General features: G+C 63.5%; 1 pseudogene; it reads left to right on the top strand.

The window, feature by feature from the left end:
* The first annotated feature begins 2,129 nt into the window (after positions 1 to 2,129).
* LOC135892004 (patatin-like phospholipase domain-containing protein 6) lies at positions 2,130 to 12,691 on the top strand (annotated as a pseudogene).
* The last annotated feature ends 994 nt before the right edge of the window (positions 12,692 to 13,685 follow it).

Raw genomic sequence — 13,685 nt, 5'->3', positions numbered from 1 at the left:
CGCTGATGACGCGCTTGCTGTGTCTGACAGGGCTGGTGCGCGAGGCATGGCTCGGCTGGGGGAAGAGCCGCAGCGGCTGCATCTCCTGCCACAGACACAGCTGGCATCAGCACCAGGCCAGGCTGGGCAGTGCCAGCCTGGGGACCAGCCACACCCACCACTCAAGGCCAATAGGGGCCATTCAGAGCATCTCGTCGGACCTCCCCCATCACGCAGGGGGCAACACCTCCCCCAGCGAGTCCTGCCCCCACCCCAGAGCAGAGCTGAGGCAGAGGGACGGGGACGGGCACAGGGACGGGCACAGGGAGGGCTTGGCTCCCCTCACTTGGCTGATGGCCCAGGAGGGAACATGCTCCACGCCAGCAGCCGCATGGCTTGTGTGAGGGAGACCCACGTCCACGGAGCTGCGTAACGTGGGAGGGGCCAGATGTGCCACTGTAGACAAGGAGAGCGCAGAGCCCAGCTGAGCCCAGAGCGCCAGGTGCTGCCGCCACACGATGGCCCCGCAAAGCTTGCTCTCGGCTCCTGGCTCCCTGGCAGCTGGGGCGAGGGGGTCACAGCGCCAGCCCAGTGACCCATCTGAACGCTGGGCTGGTTCCTCTGGCATCAGAGGATGGACCCGGCTGTTCCCACAGGCCTTGGCTCCACCCTGAGCCAGGTGCTCCACCCAGCAAGGCAGGGAACGCTGCTCCAGCAGCCAAGTCTGAGGGCAGAGCAGGGCTGTGCCGCGGGAGGGGCTGCTTGGGTGCAGGATTCTCCACCTCTCCAGAGCCGCCAGGCCGGGTGTTAAGGCCTCTCGCTGTGACTTGCTGCCAGCAGGGGGCACCCTGCCAGGCCCTGCTCCATCCCTGCCGCACAGGGATCCCCCCCTTGCAGACACAGGGGCTGTGCTCGGGGGGTTCTAGCTCTTTCTGTCCCCTCCCCAGCCAGGTGCCGGCCTCCAGCCCCGCTAGTGGGACCAGGGTTTGGACACTGGCCCAAGTCTGGCCCAAACTGCCATGGGCAGGAGGGACCGGGGATGGGAAGGACGAAGGTTCTGGTGCAGGGAGCAGGACCCACCACTCCCGTGGGAGGAGCTCCAGGGCCGGGCCCATCACTCCCGTGGCTGAAGAGTTCATTAGTCAGCCCCAGGTAATTGTGCAGGGCCAGGAAGGTGACCCGCTGCAGACGCACACGATGATCTGGAAGGGAAGGGGAGAGTCTGAGCGTGCGGCACAATGCAGGGGAGGGGAGGGCATCAGCACATGGGACGGGGGCCGAGGCCGCACTCACCTGCACCACCCGCACCAGGCTCTCGGGGTACTTCTCGAAGACGACAGAGAAGGCCTCGACCGGCAGCCGCAGCATTGTGGAGTCCTCGCCCACCCACGCAGACACTGTCCGGTACGGCCGCTGGTGCCCCTGTGTGAGAACCCGAGTGCCCATGGGTCCCTGCACCAAGGCTGGGGTGCCCCTGCCTCCTCCTTTGGGTAGAGCAGCCTACCAGTGGGGGGCACTGCCAAAGACAGCCAGGGATCTGGGGGGTACCCCACGGCTTCAGGCCAAAAGGTCCAGAGAGCAGCCTACAGCCATGTTCACCCGAGCCCAGCAGCCAGCCAAGGCTGAGATCCAGGCCCTGTGGAGGAAAGGTTCATCTCCTCTAGACTTCGTGTGGGGCAAGATGGCAAGCACGGGGCAGGGTGATGGTGGCATGTCACCACCTGGGACCCAGGCTGCAAACCCATCACGGGATGAGGGGTCAGGTGGGCTTAGCACACATATCCCACAGGGCCTTTCTGGTGTGGGAATCTGTGACCAGCTTCCAAGTCCCTTCTGCAACTTCCCTCCAGACTCCTGCTGGGGAGGGCTGTGCGTGCCATGCAGGGGTAGGAGCTCATCCTGAGGGGGGAGCTGGGCTGGGCTGGGCTGCAGCGGCTCATGCTGGGTGGGGTGGGGGGGAATTGCCCGCTGAGGGGGCTGTGCAGAGGCAGGGGGCTGTGTATGTCGTGCAGGGATGGAGGCTCGTGGGTGGCGGGGAGGGCATCTGTGCATTGGGATGGGGCTGTGTGTGCTGTGCCGGGGCGGGGATCATTCCACCGGGGAGTTGGCTCATTCTAGGGGCCCCTGTTCTGCCCTTGCAGCTGGAGCAGATGCTGGAGAACACAGCCGTGCGTGCCCTGAAGCAGCTGATTCTGCTGCACCGGGAGGACGGCCCCAGCCCCTCCCGCACCGTTGAGTGGCTCAACATGCGCAGCTGGTGCTCAGGACACCTTCACATCAAGTGCTCACGCCGTGTCTTCTCCCGCCGGAGCCCCAACAAGCTGGTACTGTCCCTCTCGTCCCCAGGACCCTTTGGGCTGGTGCAGCATGGTGCCACACGGCGAAGCTGTCTGTGCTAAGGAAGACAAGACCCCATGGGGGTGGGCACAGAGCTGTTGTCTCAGAAAAGACCCCCAGGCCAGTCTGGTCCCTGTGGTGCCTCTGCTGCCTTCCATGGCATTAACCTGGGCAGAGCCTGATGCCAGCCTGGCCTAGGTCTGTGATGGCATCAGACCTCTCTGGAGTGCGGGGTGCAGAGCCAGGGGGTTCCCTGTTATAAGGGGGTGGGAGGGTGCTGTGTGTGTGGGAAGGAGTTGCTGTGGGATGGGGAGTGGGCTCTGGGGGTGCATGCATGCTGTATGGGGGGTGCTTTGGGGGGGTGGCAGCCTGTCTGACTCCCGCTCCTGGCCCTGCAGAGGGAGATGTATGCAAAGGTCTTTGAGAAGGACGCTGACCAGCACAGTGACTGGCACGGGTCCTGGCTGGCAACAGCATTGCCCTGGTGCTGGGAGGAGGAGGGGCCAGGTAGGGGCTCAGACAGGGCCTGGCTGGGGCACTGAATTCCCATGGCACTCCTTTGCACCCAGGCACAAACCAGCCCCAATGGGGGGCCATAGGCATCCACAACCCCAGCTTTACAGTGGGCAGGGGGGACAAACCCAGGAATAGAACCCAGGAGTCCTGGCTCCCAGCCCCATGTCCCTGCTGGTACACGAACACTGCCTCCCATTAAGAGCCATGGGAGTGGGGCTGGGACAGTGACCCTGCCGCCCATCACCCTGCCCGGAGCAGTGCATGCTGGGAGCACCATTGCAGACATCCTGGCTGCCTGCCCCGTTGGAGGCATGGCAGCTGCGTGGCAGGTTGCAGAGTTCGGGGCCATGTGATGGCCCCTGGGGCAGGCTCCCTGCCTGCCATTGGTCTCTGACCCACCCTCTCCCCCAGGGGCTGCTCCCACATCGGGGTGATCAAGGCCATGGAGGAAGCCGGGATCCCCATTGACCTGATCAGGGGCACATCCATTGGCTCCTTCATTGGGGCTCTCTATGCTGAAGAGCGCAGTGCTGTGCGCACCAAGCAGCGTGCCCGTGAATGGGCCAAGGTGAGGGGCAAGGCCTGCTGTGGGGTGGGGCAGACACAGGGTGGGTGTGCTGTGGGGCAGGGCTAGACTTGGGAGGGTGGGAGCAGGAGAACTCCCCGAACCAGCCCCTCCCAGAGCTGCCACCCCGTGACCCAGCCTTCCCCACAGCCGCTGGCAGACAGGCCCAGGGCTGCACTGGGAGCTGGCGCTCATGGCCAGCAAGTGCAATACAGAGGTCCCAGCATGCACTGGGGCCTGATCAGTCTGCCTGAGGGGGCCCGTAGAACCTCCAGGCTCTCTCTGCTGCAGGCATCTCTGCCCCCTGCCCATGCTATGCAGCTCTGCCCTGTGGGTTCAGAGGCAAATCCCCTGCAGGCTGTGGGGGTCTGTCCTCCCTTTGGCCCTGGGACGGCTGCTTGGCTTGGAGCAGAGAGCCCCATGGTGTGCCTCAGCATTGTGCTGCTAGGCACGGCAGCCTCTGTTGCGCATGCAGCAGGGGGGTTCCGGTGGGAATCGCAACATCCCCAGCAACGACCCGTCATGCTAATTGGCATACGGTGCTTTGGCTGGAGGACATGCCACACCCCCACCAGCGGTTCCGGGGCTGGCATGCCAAGTGGAGGGGCTGCGCCAGGGCACCATCCCACTTCGGAGCCACGTGCAGTGGGTGAGTGTCCTGTGAGCTTCAGGCTCGCTGCCGTCTCCCCGACATTCCTCCCCGCTTGTCCCCATGAGCCTGGACTCAGAACGCTGCCTGTGCTGGGCCGTGCCACCCGCGTAGTGACCCCTCGCCCTCCTCCTGCAGAGCATGAACTCCGTGTTTGAGACGGTCCTGGACCTCACCTACCCCATCACCTCCATGTTCTCCGGCTCGGCCTTCAACACCAGCATCAACAAGGTCTTCCAGGACAAGCAGATTGAGGTAGGTGGGTCCAGGAACCTGGGCGGGGGTCCTAGTGCAGAACACTCAAAGTAGCCTCTTGCTGGGCAGCCCTGAGCAACGCCCCCTGCTGGCAGCTGTGTTCCCTGAGTCCAGCCTTGTCCAAGGAGCGTGATGCCTTGCACTGCCCCCACAGCAGCATCTTGGGCTGTAACATGTCTCTGATTACCCTTTTGTGCCCCTGCAGGATCTGTGGCTCCCCTACTTCAACGTGACGACGGACATCACAGCCTCGGCCATGCGGGTCCACAAGGACGGTAAGCGCCTGCACCCCACACCCGCGGCGTGTCCCAGGCTGCACCAGGTGCATGGCGCCCTGGCTGTTGGGGCCCAAATCCTCAGCATCCTGCTCCTGTGAGGGCCCAGGGCCAGAGGCCTCTCCCTGCCCCCCACCCTGAGCCAGTAGCGCAGCATGTGGGGTGGAGCCTGCTTGGTTGCTGAGAGTAACGGGCCCCACTGGCCTGTCTCAGCCCCTGCTGGCTCTCTCCAAAGAGCCCTGCTGTGTGTGTGCTCGATGGGGCCACGTGGCCATGACAGGCCTGGGCTCAGCTTCAGTCAGAGTTGGCCTCCCTATGCTATTTCGGGGGATTTTTTTCCCAACATGACATAATGTCATTTCCTTAAAATAGTCTATCAAAATCTCCTGGATTGTTTCAATAGTCACCGGGAGATCGATGCCGGTTCTGGGAGACTCCAGGCCAAACCTGGAGGGTTGGCAACCCTAGCTGAGCAGTGCTGCCCCTCAGGCGCTGAGCTGATGTCTCTAAGGACGGGAGCAGGTTATCGCCTGCTCTAGAGAGTGCCCCCATCCCCCAGGGAGCAGTGCTTGTAACCCCTAGCCCACATCAGCTGGCATGGGCCACCCGACTGCCAAGCCATCCACTAACACAGCGAGGGACTGGGCTGGGCATGGCCATCTCCATGTCTTTGCGCTTGCCCCATTTGCCCCCACACCTGGCAGGGCCCCTCAGCGTCCTGCCCTGCAGAGAAGGATAATGTTACAGGAAAGGGCTGAAAGGAGGGCAGGGGCTGTCAGGGCAGGGCCCCAGAGGTCTAATTAGGAGTGATGGGCTGAAATAAAGGAGAGACACCCCCCCTTGTCTGCCCCCAACCCTGCGAGAGAGCCGGGGCAGAAGCTGCCATTGGTGGCACAGGGAGCGCTCGGGCTCTGCTGCCAGGGGTGTGCCAGACACAAAGCCAGGCTCTGGGACACGTCCTCCTTCCGCAGCAGTGCTGTCCTGGGGCAGCAACCCCTGCTGCTCTCCCAGGGGCTGGGGCACCCCCTATAGGGAGCACTCAGCCCGAACTGATTGGGGCCAAACACCAGGGCCAGGGGGCTTCCCCCACCCATGGCTCTGCCCTGGGCAGCAGGAGCTGCTGGATCCCCCTAATCATCAGGCCTCAGGCAGCGGCGGCTCCAGGCACCAGCGCTCCAAGCACGTGCCTGGGGCAGCAAGCTGCGGGGGGTGCCCTGCCGGTCGCTGCGAGAGCGGCAGTCAGGCAGCCTTCGGCGGCATGCCTGCGGGAGGTCCCCAGTCCCGCGGATTCGGCGGCATGCCTGCGGGAGGTCCCCGGTCCCGCGGATTCGGCGGCATGCCTGCGGGAAGTCCCCGGTCCTGCGGATTCGGCGGCATGCCTGCGGGAGGTCCCCGGTCCCGCAGATTCGGCGGCAGGTACGCCGAATCCGCGGGACCGGGGACCTCCCGCAGGCACGCCGCCGAAGGCAGCCTGCCTGCCGTCCTTGGGGTGGCAAAAAAGCTAGAGCCGCCCCTGGCCTCAGGGCCCAGAATCCCCAAGCAGCCAGACACCATTCCTGTCTTTCTGGGGGCAGCAAGGGCCGGCCTGGGCCAGCAGAACCCAGGCCCAAGAGCTGCTGACGCTGCTCCTGGTCAGAGCTGGGTCCCCACAGCGAGTCCCTCCCTTCCCCCCCTGCCCATCCCCACACTCTGCTGCCCACTTGGTCACTGTCTGGCTCCTCCCCCGTTCCCTGCTTGTAACACTTCTGCTACTCACTAACCCCTGGTAACACCCCCCACCCCTGACTGTGTGGGGAGAACACAAGATGGGGCTGTGGGACACACTAACCTTGCTGCCCCCTGCCCCTCACGGCTAGCCTGAGCAGCCCTCCTGTCATCTGACACCCCCATTGGGCCAGCTGGATGGCATGTTAGCAGCAGCAGCAGGGGCTGCTCTGGGTCAGGGTGGGGAGCTGTGGCAGCATTCTGTCCTTACACTTGGGTGGTGGTGGTTGGGAGCTCTGGGTGGAGGCAGGTGGAGACGGCCTGCTGTGGGGGTGAGTGGGTGTGTGTGTGGTGAGGCTGGGGCTGAGGCAGACAAGGGGCAATGTTCTGTCCTTGCACTCAAGTGGTGGTGGTTGGAGGCTCTTGGGGGAGGCAGGTGGAGGGGGGTGCGTGTGGCAGGGCTGGGGCTGACAAGGGGCAGCGTTCTGTCCTTGCACTAGGAAGGTGGTGGTTGGAGGCTCTTGGGGGAGGCAGGTGGACAGGGTGCGTGTGGCGGGGCTGGGGCTGACAAGGGGCAGCGTTCTGTCCTTGCACTAGGATGGTGGTGGTTGGAAGCTCCTGGGGGAGGCAGGTGGGGGATGCTGCTGGTTCAAACTCAGTCTCTGCCCTTGGTCCTCATCTTGTGCCTTGTCTGTCACAGGCGCCTGATCTCACCTGGGACATTGATCCATCCATGTCTGTCCACGGGGCGCCTGGCAGCTGTAACTGCCTGGCTCTCACTCTGCCTACTTGTCTGTCCTAACGCCAACTAACCCCCACTCACCCCTAACTCACTGAGTCCAGGGGACAGGGAGATGGGTCAGGGAGGGGCAGGGCTGGCTCTGCTGTGTGTCTGTGTGTGTGAGTGCTCTCTTCCTGGGGAGATACCAGGGGAAGGCCTCCTCCCTACCAGGACCCTGCTGTCCTACCCAGGGGTCCTCAGCTGGCATCCAGAGCCAACAGCCGAAGCCCTTCCCCCAAAGCCCATGGAATGGGGCCTCTGCCTCCTGCAGTGATTGGGGACTCCCTGCACCACCATCTCAGCGTGTGCCTCAATCTCCTCCTGGACCAGCAGTGCCCAGCCTGTGCTGCTGCCTCTGGCCCTGGACAGTCCTGTCCTGGCCTCTGTGCCCTGGGCTTGCCCCACTCGCCCTTTGTCCGATGTTCTGGCCATGCTGGCTGGGTTTCTCCAAGGTTACAGGAGGGCACTCGGCTGGGCTTCCAGCTCTGAGCTCTGGCAGCCCATTGCCGGGGGAGCTCGGCCCAACCCCACTGCCTTTGGCCCTGCCATTGCAGTAGGGCACTCCTATCACCGATCCGGTCTGGTGCACCCTGCCAGCTCCCCACCCGGCTGCTGTAAGGGCACCTAGCTGCTGGATCCCCAGGGTCTGAGCCCTCAGCTTGGGCTCCTTTAGGCATACTCTTAGGGTGCTCCCATCTATCTAGCCCCTTCTCCTGAGCGTACTGTGACTACATAGCTCCTCACCAGCCCCAAGCTCAATGCTGACCCCTCAGATTCCCCAGTAACTTAAACGCCCTCTCCCAAGCCCCTCTGAAAAGGTGAGCTGCTGGGTCCCCTCTTCCAGGGCCCTGGGCTAGGTGTAACATAGAGCATAGGCCCTCTGCACAGCCGTGTGACACGAGTGCTCTTTACCTAAGAAGGAGAAACACCCTGAGGGTACAGATCCTATAGAAAACACCACCCTCCAGAGCACAGGGCCACTCACTTGCTCCCCCGTCCCAGGCAGTCCTTGGGGGTTCCTTCTCCGAATCTGGCTCCCTCAGCAGCTTCCCTTACCTTGAGCTCTTGAAAAAGGGCCAAAGACCTGCGGAGGCCGACCAGGGAGTTGCCGGGCAGGGGCTGGAAGCAGCTTTACCGGAACCTCCCTGCTCAGCCTCCGCAGGTGACCAGAATCCTCCCTCGTGGTGCTGCCAAGCAAACCATTTCCTGGGGCATAGGGGGTGGGGGAGCCAGTGTCTTGGCTGGGTGTTATCCATCCCAGTTAACGACCCTCTGTGGTCAGCCCTGCACCATTGCCCTGCTGGAATGTCAGCCCAACAGGCAGTGAAGAGCTCTGACTAAGGTGGAGGCTGCAGGCTGAGGCAAAGTCATGCAAAGAGCTCCTGACAGCCAACTGAATTCATAGTCTGCACAGCCTCATTTCCTAGCTGGCCTGGCCCCAGGGGTCCAGCAGCCCCTTGAGTGCTGGTCACAACATGCCCGTGTGCCTGTTGCCGGGCAGCCTTCTGCCAGCAAGCACACAGCAGCGTCCCGTTGGGCCAGGGCCTGGCACTGCCCCATGGCAGGGAGAGCCAGCAGGGCGCTGGGGTAGGTAGAATAGCCCAGCCCAGTTGTCAGTGTAGCCACCACTAGCTGGAGTGGGCTGAGGGGGATGGGTGTTCAGGGAATTGGTCCCTCCTCTGCTGGTGGGGGGGGCGGATTTCTGGGAATGTCACAAGGGCCTGTCCCTCTGTCAGGCTGGGGGTGGCAGGGCATACCTGTTCCCACACCCAGCCTGACTCCTAGCACAGACCGCCCCGTGTCTGAGCTGGTGTGCCCTCTCCCCGCGAGGCTGGGGAGACCTCCCAGTACCCCTGCTCCAAAGCGGGCATCTGGATTTCTGAAGCTTCTGTCATGTCACTTCCTGTCTTCTCTCCGTCTGTGCTGTCCCCGTCCCCTGTGACTGTCTCCTCTCCCTCCAGCAGGCAGTGTGTGGCACTACGTCAGAGCCAGTGCATCTTATCCCCCCTACCTGCCTCCTCTCTGCGACCCCAACAGCCACCTGCTTGTGGACGGCTGCTATGTTAACAATGTCCCAGGTCAGCATCATGCGCTCCTCGGGCCCTGGGCCACAGGGATGACCTGCATGGCTTGGAAGGGAGGGCCAGGCTGGGCCGGGGTGGCAACTGGCTGCAACCCCTGCCCACCATACTCTGCCATGGCTGCCCCAAGTTGGGCTGCAGCCACTGCCTCCTTCCATGCCATAGCTCGTCCTTCCCTGGCGAGGGCTGGTTCTGACAGGCCTGAGGGCACAGGCTGGATCCCAGCACCCTGGCCAGACATGTGCTGCTCGAGCTGAGAAATCTGCACCTCGCGGGGGCCAGTGCTGGGAGCCTCGGCCACCAGGCCAGGTGCTCGGTCTCTCCTGAGGCCTTTGGGAGTCAATCCAAGGCACCACCTGTTCCAGAGCAAGGGGCGGGGATGGGCCCCACCCCCCTGGCTGAGCTCTAGGCAGTTGGCTTGTCTCTTGCTGGCTCCAAGGGACATGCCTATCGCTGCGCTGTGCAGATTCCCCAGCCTGGGTGCCAGGGGCGCCCTCCCTCCCCCAGGGCTCAGGGCCTGCAAGAGGCCGTCTCCTGACTGCGTCTGTTCCTGCCGGTTAGGCTCACTGTGGCGGTATGTGCGAGCGAGCATGACCCTTTCCGGGTACCTGCCGCCACTCTGTGACCCCAAGGATGGCAACTTACTGATGGACGGTGGCTACATCAACAACCTGCCAGGCAAGTACCTGCCGCCGATGGAGACGCTGCTCACAGACCGCGAAGCAGGCCACTGGGGGAGGCACCGCTGCTGCCAGCGTTTTCTGCCCCCGTTGCCTGGCTCTGCCCTGGCACGCATCTCCATCGCCACCCCCACCGGTGTCTCCGCCTCTTCACGGCTGAGCTGGGGCCCGGGCCTCTTGCCCTTCTGTGGGTGCGGAGGAATGTTATTGTTAAAACCAGCAACTCACCCGAAGTGTGGATCCTGCTTAAGGAGGGGGGCTTCCCTCCCACCACCCTGCGGGGCTGGTGCAGCACCTGGGCCCACGGCCAGCTGGGCAGGCTCATGTTATATGTGTGTCTAGGGGAGCAGCTCTTCTCCAATGACTGCTTTGCATTCTTGCTGTCTGCTGTCCCTGGCATCCCAAGTGGGGAATGGGTTTGGGGGTTGGGGGGTCCCTGCTTTGCCTCCCCCTTGGAGTCAGGCTGAGGGCTGGACATCATGGAACTACAGTGCTGGGCCCTGGCCTGGGTGAGGGCTTCTTAAACTGGAGCAAAGGCCGTGGAAGAACCCCAGGCTGCTCCCCAGCTGGAACCGCGCCCAGCTCTTTACCCGTGGAGATAGTCAGCTTTTCCCTCAGCCCCGGCGCCACAAGCCCCCGAGCAGGGACGGGGGAGCCTTGTACCTGAGGCTCCAGAGCAAACAGCCTCAGGTCCCAAGGAACCAGGTTCCTTTGCAGCTGCGTGGAGTCGCACTGAGCTCAGCCTCGTGCATCAGCACCTGCTGATCCATGCTGCAGCCAAATGGTGCCAGCGCGGGCCGGCAGCCACAGGGAGGGGCAGGGTCTGGCTGCTTGGAACTTAGCACCAGTCTGGGCCGGGTGGGCTCCACGAGTGGCAGTTCCCATCGCTACATGCAGGGGCTGGGCTGAGCGTGGACCTGTCAGGCCCTGGAATGTGCCTGTCCCCCTTCAGCCCCAGTGAAGTGAGACCTTGCCGGGGTCTCCTCCTACAGGGAGAGCCAGGTGGTTCTGTTTGTGGGCTGAGAACGCCCCCAGCCTTCTTCCCATGGGAGCAGCAGGAGCAAACAGCAGCAGGCACGTTCCTTGGTCCCGATTTCCCAGCTGCCTGTCCTGTACCCCCAGAGCTCTGTCTCTGCTCCCCGTCATGACCACCCCCACCACTACTGCTGCCGCCGGCTGCTCGTGTTCAGGTCCTCCCAGCTTGAACCAGTCCCTCCTCTGTCCTGGTGTCCCAGGGTGCCCAGCACACTCGGGATGCTCCTATGGTTGTGCTAGGCCCCAGGCCTCCTCTTTTTGCAAGGGCGAGCCCCACGACTCTGAGACTTCAGGCTCTAGCCCCCCCCGCTTCTCGCCGGGGCTCCCCAGTGAGTCCAGCTGAGTGTAGACCCCTGTGAGAGACTCGACCCCTTTGGCAGCGATGCAGCCAGCAGAGATTGGCAGTGACACCGCACAGCCTGTTCAGACCACGCCCTCATTAGTCACCTGGACTCCAGGACCGAGGAGGTCAAGTTTGTCTGAACTCAGAGCCTCTGCTCCAAACCGCCGGCATTCTCAATCTTCCGGCTGGGCAGCAGCCAGGGCCGGCTCTAGGTTTTTTGCCGCCCCGAGCAAAAACATTTTTGGCTGCCCCCCCCCCCCAGCCCTGAGCTCCCCCCCCTCCCCCCACCAGTGCCCCACCCACCCACACCCCCTGCCACCCCAGCACTGGGCTCTCTCTTCCCCCCCACACACAACCCCTGCCGCCTCAGCACTGGGCTCCCCCCCCGAAACGTGGGATCCGCTACCAGCGCACGGCGGCTGAGCCCTGGCCCAGCCGTGACTCTGTCCCCATGCGGGTGGAGCTGCTGGGCGACGCGGAGCGGGAGTACTTCCAGGTGGCGGTGCGGCTGCGGGGCGGCGCAGAGAACACGGCCCCCTCCCTGGGCTTCGCGGCGCTGCTGGTGGCCAAGGTGGATCAGTTCGTGCTCACCGCCCTCACCCCCAACATGCTGGCAGCTGAGGACCTGGAGAGCCCCCCGGACCTGCTGCTCTTCAGCCTCACCGCACCCTGGCCCAGCCCCAGCGGGGGGGAAGGCGAGGATCTCTGGCTGCGGGGCTACCTGCTCAGCACCGATGAACCCAGCCGGCCGCTTACCTCTTCACACACTCCGGGAGCCCCTCTCGCCGCCGCCGCAGCCCAGGCTCAGCTCCAGGGGACCCCGCTTCCCTCCCTCCCCCGCTCCTCACACACTCTGGGCAGGGCCACCCAGAGGATTCAGGGGGCCTGGGGCAAAGCAATTTCGGGGGGCCCTTCCATAAAAAAAAGTTGCAATACTATAGTAACATGTATTTGGAAATGTAAAAAATAACTAGTGAAATATATTCAAAAATTAATTTGTAATAATTTGAAAATACACTAAATACATTATTTAAAAACATTAAATGCTTTAATGGTATGTCTACATTTGCAATTACATAATGGGCTGTTGCTGGGTGATGGTGATGGTTGGTGCCAATGGGCTGTCGCTGCCTGGGGGTGGTGCTGCTGTTGCCCGGGGCTGGGTGGGGAGCTGGGCTCTGGGTTGGGGGGTGCCCGGCTCACAGGGTCTGGGCTCAGGGCTGTGGGGAGATGGGGTCGGGGGGGTACCTGGCTCAGAGGGGCTGGGCTCGGAGCTGGGGCTCAGGGCTGTGAGGGGGATGGGGTCAGGGGGGTGCCCAGCTCAGAGGGGCTGGGCTCGGAGCTGGGGGTCAGGGGGGTGCCCGTCCCCGTCCCCTTACCATGCCGCTTACCCCCTCTCCCGGACAGTGCAGCAGCCGCATGGTGTCTCCAGCGGGGCCTGAGTTCCGGCCGCTTGGCCGCAGCTCGCAGCCCCACCCCCTTACCGGCTGAGACGCCAAGGGATGGGGGAAGACGGAGGCGGGGGGAGCCTCGGACATACTCGTGGGGCACCTGCGGGGTCTGGGGCAAATTGCCCCACTTCCCCCCCCCCCGGGCAGCCCTGACTCTGGGTGCCCCTCTCGCCGCCACCGCAGCCCGGGCTCAGCTCCAGGGGACTCCGCTTCCCTCCCTCCCCGCTCCTCACACACTCTGGGAGCCCCTCTCGCCGCCGCCTCAGCCCCGAGCCCGGGCTGCAGCGGCGGCGAGAGAGGCTCCCGGAGTGTGTGAGGAGCTGGGGGGGGCTGGGATGCAGGGTGGGAGATGGGGTCCTGCTGCTGCTGCCACGCCGAATCTCCCCAGGGCGGCGCGGCATTTCCCGAGTGGGCTGTGCAGGGCGCCGCCGGGCTGGGCAGGGGGGCGCGGATCCCGGCTCGCGCTGACAGGGCGAGTGGCTGGGCCAAGGCCGGCTTCCGGCAATGCCGCCCCAAGCAAAAAAATAAAAATTAAAAAAGGGGGGCCGGAGTGCTGCCTCTTAGAAAGTGCCGCCCCAAGCACATGCTTGGAGGGCTGGTGCCTAGAGCCGGCCCTGGCAGCAGCCATCTTAAAACCCTCCACTCACATACACCTGCTCTCTTTGTCTCAGCTGCTATCCTGCTGTGCTCCCCTCAGCTCCCAGTCTGTAACAGTCACTGTCCGGTCATTCTGTCTCCGAGGCAACTTTGTCCATGTGGGGTCAGTTCTTGATAGTTCATTCAAACCACCCCAGACCTGCCTGCGTAACACCCACACCCCATCTCTCATCTCCCCGTCCCTGAGGAGTGATTAACCCCTTCATACCCAGGGGGTGGCATTACACAATAGGGAAACTAAGTCACACACTTTCCAAAAAATATTACAAAAACTTACAGGGAAGCCTTCAGCCCACACAGTTCAGCGTATGGTTGGCCTTGCCATGTGACCCACCCAGGGCCTTGAGCAATGGCTTCTGTTTAGTTACCACACTACA

The sequence above is a fragment of the Emys orbicularis genome, chromosome 19, assembly GCF_028017835.1.
Source record: "Emys orbicularis isolate rEmyOrb1 chromosome 19, rEmyOrb1.hap1, whole genome shotgun sequence".
Taxonomy (NCBI): domain Eukaryota; kingdom Metazoa; phylum Chordata; order Testudines; family Emydidae; genus Emys; species Emys orbicularis.
The sequence above is the reverse complement of the archived record's forward strand: the minus strand, read 5'-3'. Positions and strand labels throughout refer to the sequence as shown.